This window comes from Canis aureus, chromosome 35, assembly GCF_053574225.1.
Source record: "Canis aureus isolate CA01 chromosome 35, VMU_Caureus_v.1.0, whole genome shotgun sequence".
In the NCBI taxonomy this organism is placed as follows: Eukaryota; Metazoa; Chordata; class Mammalia; order Carnivora; family Canidae; genus Canis; species Canis aureus.
The window spans coordinates 29,568,110-29,580,208 of NC_135645.1; the positions used below are offsets into that span (position 1 = coordinate 29,568,110).

At 51.3% G+C, this 12,099-nt stretch overlaps 1 long non-coding RNA gene across 7 annotated transcripts in view; it reads left to right on the forward strand.

Moving 5' to 3' along the window:
- Nucleotides 1–12,099, forward strand: part of LOC144305575 (uncharacterized) — a 24,354-nt gene continuing 12,255 nt past the window's right edge. For 2 of the 7 annotated variants that reach the window (XR_013372572.1, XR_013372569.1), the window contains exons 1-2: nt 9–584; nt 1,240–1,406. This is a non-coding gene — a long non-coding RNA (uncharacterized LOC144305575). Of the gene's footprint in view, nt 585–1,239; nt 1,407–1,941; nt 2,271–4,027; nt 4,182–12,099 lie in introns of those variants that run through there. The other 5 variants (XR_013372571.1, XR_013372566.1, XR_013372565.1 and 2 more) reach the window with 5 other exon arrangements.

A 12,099-nucleotide genomic window follows, 5' to 3' on the forward strand; every position in this document is an offset into this window, starting at 1 on the left:
AAGTCCGCTCGGGCGACCTCCGCCCAGGGTCCCGGAGGCGCCGGCGCTCCCGGAGCCGGGCTCGTGGCGCGACGGCCCCTGGGCTCCGCGCACCTGCCTGAGGCCACGGTCCGGCGCGGTCGCCGCTGGGGAAACGGCCGCCGTCCTCCGCGCAGGGCCCGCCCAGGGAGTAAGTGAGCAAGACCGTGGCGACGGCTTGGTCGAGCGGATGGTCCGTGGGGACGCGAGGGCACCTCCCGCGCGTGCCACGGGCTCCGACCTGGGAGCGGGCGGCCGGCGGCGGGTGCGGGGCCTCGCCGCGCCCCCACGGCCCAGACACCGCGCGGCGAACCGGGCAGGATGCGGATCGCGGGGGCACGCGTGGACGCAGGAGGCCTTCCGCGCAGCGCCCCGGGGAGGAACCGGCCTCCGCAGGGTCCCCGCCGCGCCCGCCGTCGGTTAGCCGCGGGACGCCAGTGCAGACCAGACGGCGGGAAACCACCGCAGGTCAACGTGCCGAGTGCGGGACGCAGCTTCCTAGAAACCGCTGGGCGGGAGAAGGCGGGATCCTGTCCCCGCTCAGAGACCTGAGGATTTTCGGGAAGGTTCGTCTGGAGTCGGAGTTTGGGCGGGACGGCGGGCTGGGAACTCAGGTGGGGGGAAGGCGTGTGCAAAAAGGAGGAGGGTTTTTTTTTAAAAGATTTATTTATTCATGAGAGACAGAGAGAGAGAGAGAGAGAGAGAGGCAGAGACGCAGGCAGAGGGAGGAGCAGGCTCCACGCAGGGAGCCCGACGCGGGATTCGATCCCAGGTCTCCAGGATCACGCGCTGGACCCAAAGGCAGGCGCCAAACTGCTGAGTCACCCGGGATCCCCAGGAGAAGGGTTTTTATAGATGATAAGGACATCAGCGATGAGGAGGACGGCGGGGCCTGTCTCGGGGCCTGCTTAGAAGAGGGTTCTGGAATGACCGACAGGGCTACCGAGGCGGTGGGTCCAGCCCACAGACTTTGCACCGGGCTGACCTCAGGCAGGCTGTGACGTGGCCAGATTTCATTAATTTTTAGGTTTTATTTATTTATTCATGAGAGATACAGAGAGAGGCAGAGACGCAGGCAGAGGGAGGAGCAGGCTCCATGCACCGGGAGCCCGACGTGGGCCTCGATCCTGCGTCTCCAGGGTCAGGCCCCGGGCCGAAGGCAGGGACCAAATCCGCTGAGCCACTCAGGGATCCCCAGATTTTCATTTTTAAATGGTTAAGTTGTTAGTGTGAATCACGAGTCGTGATGGCGGCGAGAGCTGGGAGACAAACCACCGAGTAGATCCTGGAGTCGAGGCGGCGAGACGGACACAGACGGACGGAGGCGGCGAGAGGCGAGCCCCCGGCTGGACGGGTGGGACGCGGGGCTGGCGGAGAGGAGACCGGAGGTAAGATTACTCCGCGGGAGGGACGAGGCGGGGCTCGGCGGGGCTCCCGACCAGGGCGGGGTATACAGCTCGAAGGCCGACGTCCCGGGGCCCTCCGGCCGGCGGCAAAGTCTCATTGTTCCGAGGCACGCACGCGCCCGGGCCTCAGGCGGCCAGAACCCCACGTGCACGCGCGTCCTTCCCCGCTGGGCCCCACCGCCCCGCGTCTGCTGCCTCCACACCCACTCGGGGCGGCGTCTGCACCTGCCCCGGCAGCAGGCCCATCAGGCGCGCCCAGCCGCCGAGCCTCCCTCTGCAGGAGGCCCGCGGCACCCCGCGGCACCCCCGGCCGCGCACTGCGCCCCCCGCGTTAGAGCGAACGCTGGGAGGTGACGGGCGCGTAGCTCTCCGTGCGTGTCTCCAGCGGCGCCTGGAACATAGCGGGGCCTCCGCGGTTGGTTCGCTTGTTTTGAACCTAAGAACACTGTAGCCTCATGTGCAAGCCGAAGAACTAAGACGGGGAGACCCAAGTACCCTTAGTAATCTCCCCCAGTAGCAACGTCTGGAAAAACTCTAATAACACAACGAGGGTGCCGACATTACAGCAGTCAAGACACAAAACATTTCTGTCACCACAGAGATTCTTCATGGCCTCTGATAGTGGCTCACACTCCCTCCTCAGGAAAGTTGCCCCGGGCCCTGGGGCGCTCAGCGGTTGAGCCTGTGTCCTCGGCTCAGGTCGTGATCCTGGGGTCGCAGGATCGAGTCCCACACCGAGCTCCCTGCGAGGAGCCTGCTTCGCCCTCTGCCTGTGTCTGTGCCTCTCTCTGTGTCTCTCACGTATAGATAAATAAAGTTAAAAAAAAAAAAGACCAACAAAGGAAAGTTGCTCCAAATATCACTATCAAACGAGGCCCATGAGAAGTAACTTTGAAAGACTGGAGAAGATCTAGAAGAATTCTATACTCAAATTGTCTCACAATTAATATAATTTTTTACATCAATTTAAAGAAACTTAAATGTGACAAATGGAAGCTGTGCTTTAAAGAAAAATGAGACAAAAATTGCTAATCAGCACAGCTAATTAGATATGGGCCGGAATCAAAAGATTGGCAAATCATTTCTACTTAAAGTGTATTTATTTAGGTTAAAAGAGAATTTAAGATGTACACACTTCTGTTAAGATTATTATTATTCCACAAAATCTTGCCATTTGCAACAACACGGATGGAGCTAAAGGGTATCATGCAGAGGGAAAGAAGTCAGTCAGGGGAAGACAAATACCGTATGATCTCACCTGTATGTGGCATTTAAGAAACAAAACAGATGAACATGGGGAAGGAACAAAAAATAAAAAGATGAAAATTAAGAGGGAGGCAAACCATAAGAGACGCTGAACTCAAGGGAACAAATGGAGAGGAGGGGGAGTGGGGGGGTGAGGGGAGGGATATCGGGGTAACAGGCACGAGGGAGGGCACTTGGTGTCATGAGTTCTGGGTGTTGTATGCAACTGATGCATCACTGACTTCTACCTCTGAAACTAATTGTTTAAAAAAGAGGATTTATTCCATATTTTATAAAACTTTCTTATTAAGCCACTACTGATCCCAACCATCCTGAATAAAAGACCTTCTGCCCAAGTCCATCAGTGTGGTCAAGTCTTTCAACTCTCAAAATGGGGCTCAAACTTAGTTCAAGGGAACCGCTGGGCACAATCACCCTCTTCTCCTGCTTTGCTTTTCTTCGGTTCAGGCTTTCCTCTCTTCCCAAGTTTTGGTCTCCTCTTCCAATTGCAAGACAAAGATGTCCATGAATATGATTTAAGATACTGAGATGAGATGCTGAGGAGGAGGAGGGAAGGTCCACATCCTTAACCAGCAGCAACCCACAGACGCTTACGTAAAAAGAACAAAAATGAAGCAAGGGGATGTGTAGGGGAAGGTGGCGATCAGAAAATGGGTTCAGGATGGAAGATACTACGTTTTAAGGCTTGTCCGCCTTCTATCCATCCTACCGGGAGCCAAACTTGGTCATGTGACTCCCTGCTGGGCTCCCCATTACCTAAAGACAATGCTTGAAGCCTTCATGTGACCTCTTGACACTCTGTTCCCATCCCTGGTCGTTTCTCTAGTTATATCACCTGAGACTACCTGATATCTCCTGCCATGTACTCCTCTCTCCAGAAACCCCACCTGACACCTTCCTACATACTCACTAAGCTGTGTTTTGGTGCTATTTCTTCTACCTGACTGCCTCCTCGTACGGCACTCAGTCCCCTTACTTCCTCTGGCTAGAGCCTGATTCTTTTTTTTTTTTTTTTTTTTTTTAGAATTTTATTTATTTATTCATGAGAGACACAGAGAGAGAGAGGCAGAGACCCAGGCAGAGGGAGAAGCAGGCTCCATTCAGGGAGCCCGAGGTGGGACTCGATCCCGGGACTCCAGGATCACACCCTGGGCCAAAGGCAGGCTCTAAACCGCTGAGCCACCCAGGGATCCCCTAGAGCCTGATTCTTACTCACTTAATAATTACTCACTTCGCTCATGACTTCTTCCACTAAGCTTTCCTGGGAGTCTCCTCTGACAATTCTGAGTTAGATGACTTGAGCCTATTAATCCATATTCTTTTTATCCAACCCACAGAAACCCAATTCAAGGGAGCTTTGGAGAACAAAGAAAATCTGTGCCACTCAAAAAGAAATTATAGGAAGAGCATCCCACAGAAAGAGATTTTACTGTGTCCATTTCACTGTGAAAAATCTGCACTGCTACTCTTAATACACGCTGTTAAAATCTGCTTATGTTTCTCCCTTCTGTATGCCTGAGGATACTTAGCTCAGGTTCCCCCAATGCCAAATGTAATGTCCGGTGTGGTCAGTTCAATACATGTTGGCATGCTGGTTTAATAACGGCAATCATTACATTTTGGTGGAAAATTCAGAAAAGTGATATCTGGAGGGAATATTCTATATACAGGCGATCTTGTTTATCAATATAGATAAAGGACTTTATGGGGGCACCTGACTGGCTCAGTCGGTAGAGCACATGACTCTTGATCTCAGGCTTGTGAGTTCAAGTCCCATGCTGGGTGTAGAGATTACATAAAAAAAAAAAAAAAGAATCTTTTTTTTCAAAAAGAACTTGATGGATAATTTCAGAGTGAAGGAAAAAAGTATTAAAAATATCTTTGAGGACAGATGGCGATTCTAGGGTTACATTTGAACCTGAGAGAAAAACACAGACACCTTTCCATTGGGATGGGAGGAAAGGTGGTAAAGTCAGTGATGATGAAAGTGAGATCACAACTGGGGAGAGGAGCTGGAAGGGCTCAAGCCTGCTGGCTACTCCTTTCCCTCACAGGTAGTAGCTGACGCCATATGCTTCAGAGAGAGAAGACAGCGGTATTTGGAACTGGGGAAGGAGAACTGACAGAAGTAGTAACTTCCTGGAAAAACTTCTCAGGAAAATGGGAAAAGTTTCTTTCGAGGGAGGAGGAAAAGTAAAGTGAGGGATAATTTAATACCTCCTTTACCACAGGCCCCAGGCCTCACACAACAACCTGGAAATTCCATGAGTGTCCATGTGTCACTTTACCTGCTGAGTTGGCTCTTCCTAAAAGCAGTCTCTTCTATTCACCTCTATGCTTATTCCTATATTTTCAGCTACCTTTAACCTCCTTTCCCTCTTCCTGGGAATATGCTCAAGTCTTACCCTAAAAAGAACTTTTTAGGGGCACCTGTGTGGTTCAGTGGTTGAGCGTCTGCCTTCGGTTCAGGGCGTGATCCTCGGGTCCTGGGATTGAGTCCTGCATCGGGCTCCCTGCATGGAGCCTGCTTCTCCCTCTGCCTGTGTCTCTGCCTCTCTGTCTCTCATGAACAAATAAGATCTTTAAAAAAAAAATCAAAACTTTTTTGTTTCCATGTAACTACAATCTTTTCTCCTTCTCATCCCCAGAACTTCTGAAGAGTAGTAATTATTCCTTCTCTCCTTTTACTTACTTTCCATTCACTCTCTCCCCCACTGCTCTCTGGTTTTGGCTGCGGTATTACTGAAACAGCTTTGACAAGGGTCACTATCATCTGGTTACAAGGAACCGTAGTCTTTTTTTTTTTTTTTTTTAAGAACCGTAGCCTTTTTTAATCTTCCTTCTTTCTGGCATTTCTGAAAGCTTTTGAGCGCACTGACAATCCCCCTCCTTTGAAACATTCTCATCTTCTGGCTCTGGGCATAGCAATCAGAATCTCCATACAAAATAAAACATGATAGCGACACAATTCAAAAACCGTGGCCTGCATCCAGGCCATGCGCTTTCCTCCCCGTGTGGTGTTGGAGACGTTATTCGGCTTTTCCATGTCTCGGTTTCTGCAGCTATGAAACAGATATACTCACTTAGCAGCGATGTCTTCAGAACTGAGTCATGTAACACTTGAGAACTATCAAATGCCAGCTACATACCAGGTACTCTCTTGAGTGCCGGGGGTACACGAGCGGAAAAGGAAAAAGACAAAAACCCCTGCATTATCCAGCTGGGAAGGGAAACAATACATAATAAATATAGTAAATACGTATATGGCATAGTACGTTAGAGGATGATGGCGATGATACAGGAAATTTAAAATTAGGGACGGGGATTAGAAGAGTCTCAATGGTGAAATGGACCGCAATTTTAAACAGCAAGGCCAAGATAAGCCTTATTGAGGAAATGACATCAGGGACGCCTGGGTGGCTCAGCGGTTGAGTGTCTGCCTTTGGCTCAGGTCGTGACCCCGGGGTCCCGGGATCGAGTCCCACATCGGGCTCCCCGCAGGAGAGCCCTTCCTGTATCTCTGCTCTCTCTGTGTCTCTCATGAATAAATAAATAAAATAATTTTTTAAAAGAGAGAGAGAAAATGACATCTGAACACAAATTTGGAGGCAAGAGAATTTATCATGTAGAAATTTGAGAAATAAGTGTTCAAGGCAGAAGAAATAGACTGTGTAAAATCAGCCAGAGATGAGTTCAGAGAGGTAAGGAAGAATGGAGTGTGCTCTGGGAGGTCATTACGAGGAGGCTGGCCTTTACTGTGAGTGAAATGAAAGCCTGTGCGGGGTGCCGAGTGAGAGGCGACATCCCCTGTAAGTGGGAGAACAGGCCCACTGTGGCTGAGGAGCAGAGGACACTACCTGAGCCAGGGTCCAGGGAGCTAATAACTCGATCGTGGTGAAAGACAACGGTTGTACATATCAGAAAGGTGATGGCAAGTTGGGCAACAGTGGTAAGAAATGATTAGACTGCCAGGCAACTCTTGAACGTGGAAGCTCAAGCATTTTCTAGTTTGGTTGGCCGTAAGAGGAACAGGAAAGACATGCATCATCCCAAGGTTGGGGGGGCTGGAGCAACCAAAATTAAAGTTTGCATTTTCTGTAACGGAAAAGAGGGAATAAATGTCATATTGCAGAACTCCTATATCAAAATACTCCACTGGGCTTCTAAGATGATGCACTGATCCCCCTCCTCATCTCATGGGGTTGGAGCATCCTTGAAGTAACTTCATACACAGAATATTATTCGTTTTGATCTTTGGAGTCATTATTTAGAAGAGCAGAGAAGGTACCATCCCCCATGCAACAGACGAGATGACCAAGGCTCAAGAGTCAAGACACTAACCTGAGGCCCCGGTGAGGTTGCACACAAGCCCTGGGGCTTTGTCTCTATCTGCTGACCATTAGGCCGCTTAGGGCTTTCTGAGAATTGGGGCAGTGCAGGATAGCTTCAGGACCGTGCAGCCCAAATCCTTCCACGTCATACCTGAAGAAACAAATTCAAGAATCTAAGCAAGCTACTTGAGTCGCCCTGATTCTACTTTTGAAACCTCCGAGAGATTCCTAAGGACTAGATGGAGACTCCACTTCGGATGCTGAATGACTAATGTCCTACGTCTTTCAATCAGAAAGATGCCCAGTGGTCCAGGAAGGAAACCTGAAGACACTAACGTCCTAGGAGCCAAAGGACGAAAGCGTCTGGTGCAGGACAGTGTACTTCACCAAACGCTGCTAAGCAGAAAGGATGAGGCCTGAGAAGTGGCCACTGGCTTTAGCAACATGACAATCACTGGGGACACCTAGACAAGAGCAGCTTCAGGGTACCGACGGGTTGAAGCAGAAGCCTGACTGGAGAGGCTAAACATGAAGAAAAGAGAAAACTTGAAAGCAGCCAGAAGTCTACTACAAGTTGGAACATTGGAAAATGAAATCAAAAGAAGATATTTTTCCTCTCTTTTGTTTATTTTTTTATTTCATTTAAATTCAATTAGTTAACGTATCATGTATCATTAGTTTCAGATGTAGAGTTCAGCAACTCATCCGTTGCACCTAACCCCCGGCTCTCCTCGCATCACATACCCTCTGAGTGCCTATCACTCAGGTTCCTCACGACGTCCCTCCCCTCCAGCAACTCTTAGGTTGTTTTCTAGCCTTAAGAGTCTCTTATCATTGGTCTCCCTCTCCAAAATCATCTTATTTTATTTTTCCTTCCTTTCCTCTATGATCCTCTGTTTTGTTTCTTAAATTCCACATATCAGATAAAGGGCTGGCATCCAAGATCTATAAAGACCTTCTCAAACTCAACACCCAAGAAAAAAAGTAATCCAGGCAAGAAATGGGCAGAAGGCATGAACAGACATTTCTCCACAGAAGACATACACGTAGCCGACAAGCACATGAGAAAATGCTCCGCATCCCTGGCCATCAGGGAAATACAAATCAAAACCGCCAGGAGATCCCACCTTACGCTGGTGAGAATGGGGAAAATGAACAAGTCGGGAAACAACGTTGAGGAAGATGCAGAGAAAGAACTCTTCACTGTCGGTGGGAGCGAGGCCGGGGCAGCCGCTCTGGAGCACGTTGTGGAGGTTCCTGGGAGAGCAGGGGATTTGTGGGCTAAGGGGAGCAGCTCAGCAGAAAGGGAAAAAATGCCGGGGATGTAGGAGCTACAGGTAAAAACCATGGGGTTAACGCCCTCAAGTCTGCAAAAGAGATGAAATCCTGTGCCCCAGGGGAGAGACTGACGTTAGAAACGGGAAGAACGTGGGGTACAGAGACGGGAGGCTGCTGGGCCGGTAGATGAGAGCGGGGCGAAGCTCCTGGGGTGCTTGCGAGTACCCTGGAGGCAGGAACGGCCCGAGGAAGGTGGGGGGAAGGGAGAGGGGCGGGAGGGGAGGGGAGAGCCCGAGTGGGGAGCAACGAACTAGGCCGAGGCGGCGTGAAGATGCCTTCGCGTGCGGGTCCAGGCCCGAGCGCCCGCAGCCCAGGCGGGGGCCCTGGGGGTCAGCAAGCGGTGGCCGCCCCCGGCGTCATGCACAGGCCCCGACCCCTGCCCGAGGCCTCGGAGGACCTGCGCTGACCTGCAAACTGCTGGACACGGGCTCAGGCGGATCCTCGCGCTCCTCGCCCTCGCCCGGCGCTCCACAGGCGCTCCAGGCCCGCCTCCTGCGCCTGCCCTGGCTGCCTGCGCCCGGGGGCGGGGGCGGGGGCGGGGGCGGGGCCGGGCCGCGGGAGGCCGCTCCCGAGGCCCAGGCTTCTTTCGCGGCCCAGGTCGGGGCGGCCTCCCCTACCGCGCCCGTGGGCCGCTCTCGGCAGCCGCCGCCCCACCAGCCGCTCCCCCAGCCCCGGGGCGACCCACGGCGCGACACAGCCCAGGCCCCTGGGGCCCCGCAGCCCCGCCGCGCCCACACCCCGACTCCCAGCCGAGTGTGGGACCCAGGAAATTCAACAAAAACCCCCTACCCCTGGACGAGCAGGGCAGGACTGATTCCGTTTTGTGCTGCACCCGCCACCTCCCCTATGACCCCCACATGACCTGCTCATTGCTTAAGGCGCTGCCCCCCCCCGCCCCCAGGCGAGCCGCTGGGCACACCCTAATCGGAAATCGGCTCATAACGACGTAACCCTGCCTTGTGCCCGCCAAGCCTGCGCGGATTCTGACCGAAGGAATAGGCCAGCTCAAGGGGATCCTATAGGGAAGGGGTAATTCAATCGGCCGCCTGCGTGTGGACCCACGGGACTGCGCAACTTTCTGCGTATCCCACGGGCCACTGGCCCCTCCAGAGCTGCCACGCCTCGTCGTCTGGGGTCGAGTCCCCGCTCCGCTGGGCCGGTGCACTTGGACCAAGCCCGCGCTTGTAATAGACCCTCGTGCGTCTGCATCGGCGTCGGCTCCTCGGCGGTTTCTCGGATACACCGAGCGCCAGCACCGTCCCCGCCCAGGTCCGCGCCGCCGGGCAGCCGGGCCACGTCGCGCCCCGGGGCCGGTCCTTCTACTCCCTTGCCAGAGGCGCCTCGGGCTCAGCCGCGGTCGCGGAACCTGCAGAACGTTCTCCGGGGCCGCAGGAGGCCGGCGCCTCGGTCACCCCTCGGTCACCCCTCGGTCACCCCTCGGTCACCTCTCGGTCACCGCGCAGCCCGCGGGGCTCCTCCAGGCCGCGGCGGGGCCTCAGCTCCCGGAACACTGCGGTCAGCGGGGCAGCGCGGGGCGCCCGGGGCCGGCCCCAGCCCCCCAAGCCGGGTGCCCCCGTCCCCGAAGCCCGGTGTCCCCCAAGCTCGGTACCGCCCATCCCCCTCCCCCAGCGTGGCGGGCTCTGTCTGCATCCACGCGCCTGGAATCTTCATTCCTGGTTTCCCGGCTTCTTTCTGTGTGTGTGTGTTTGTTCCAGATATTTGCAAACAAAAGGCAGCAGGTAGATGGAAAAAGCTATAGTCCTGTCAACGATAAACACTCACGTCCCCAGGGCGCCCCGGGGGGCTCCGCGGTTGAGCGTCCGCCTTCGCTCAGGGTCGCGGATCGAGTCCCGCGTCGGGCTCCCCGCACCGAGTCTGCTTCTGCTTCTCCCTCTGCCTCTGTCTCTGCTTCTGTGTGTCCCTCAGGAATGAATGAATGAATGAATGAATGAATGAATGAATGAATGAATGAAATCTTTTAAAACAAACATTCGAGTCCTAACTCCGCTTCTTGACCTTGAGCAAAAACTCTAAAATCTCTGTTCCTCAGTTTTCCTGAAGGTATTGAAGAAATAGTATATTCTTTGCCTCACATGGTTGTCATAATAAAATACACACCAAAAAAAAAAAAAAAAGCCACCACCACCTTCGCGGGGCCTACCGCAGCTCCTCCTCCGGGACTGCCCCCCCCCCCCCGCCCACGCCAGAGGGAGCTGCGGGATGCGCCCCCAGCCCGCTCACACCCTCCCTGGGCGTCTTTCCCTGTGGCCGGGTAGAAGCAGAAAGCCCCGTCGGTCCCATTCCACTGCAAATTAGAAGTGTAAGTGGCATTCTTGGCATCTTCAGGCTAGAATGGAACCTTTGGGAGGCTCCTAAGACTAGGTCTCTACATTGAGGTGAGATCACACCCAAACTATCTCGGAAATATAAATTTATCAGCTTATAAAGACCTCGAGAGAACCAACTCTAAATCCTCGCCTTCAAGAGGGTATCTTAGGGCTTAACGGTTAAATTTAAATTCCTCGCTCTCAGTCTCAGGTTCGCTTGTGCACACTTGGGGAGTCAGCAAAAAGCTGGTACGATTTGTTCAACATTTACCCTTTATGTGTTTGATGACAGTTCCTAAGACAATCTTCATGTGAGTATTGAGTCTAAAATTCACACTTGCCATGGCAACTGTTGTTTCTATATTTAAAAAACAAATCATGCAAGATCTCCGACTCACTGATGAGGACTTTCATGAACATAATACAAGTACTTTATTTCTAAAGTTATGGATATTGAGGAATCTATTTATAAGAAAAGAGATTGGGCAACAAATTTGCAAATCAAAACACGCTTTAAAGCTAAAATTACCGTTTCTAAACTAAGTAGCTGAAAAAAATAAGATTATTAGTTAAAATAGGTACATACATTATTCAAATGATAGAGCTAACATTTTAAGCTTAAAATAACTGATAAACAAATGTCTAATTGATATTCATTTATTCTTGTCACTATATAACCAGAACAGTGCAAACTAGTTTTGTATGGCATCATTCACAGAAAGAGTATTCCAACATCCTTTACAAAATTAAAATAATGCATAATATTAATTTTGTTTGTTTTCAGTTTCTGGGACATGTCTGACATATATTACCAGACACATTCAGTCTCCATTTGCTATTTTTATTGTAAATCCTGATGAAGGGTGTTAGCATTGCACTCAACAAAATCCATTCAATGATTGATTTTCTTAAACCAATATGAAATTAGCCTAGTAAAATGCAGTTACTTAAAAACATTAATTAAATGTCTACGTTTGTTTATCATCCCTGCTCCCTTGTGCCCTATTTAACTGCATAACCCGGCAGAACTAGCAGTCTCCATTTGTCTTTATTGACAAATTTCCCTTTATAAGATCTGAAATGCCAAGAAAGTACTTGAAGTTAGAAGTAGGGAAAAGGGGACTAGGAAAACCTATTTTTAGGGGCAACTGGGTGGCTCAGTCGGTTGGGTATCTGATTCTAGATTTTGGCTCAGGTCATGATCTCTCACTGTACATGGAACCTGCTTAAGATTCTCCCTCAATCTCTGCCCCTCCCCCCATTCACACATGCTCACTCTCTCTCTCTCTCTCAAAAAATAAAAAATAAAATAAAATTTAAATTTTAAAAAGTCAATTTTCGTATGTAAAGGTATTGTGAAAACGAGAGTGAGTTTTCTGTTAGAAGAACAGGTTACAAATAAAGAAAGAAGGG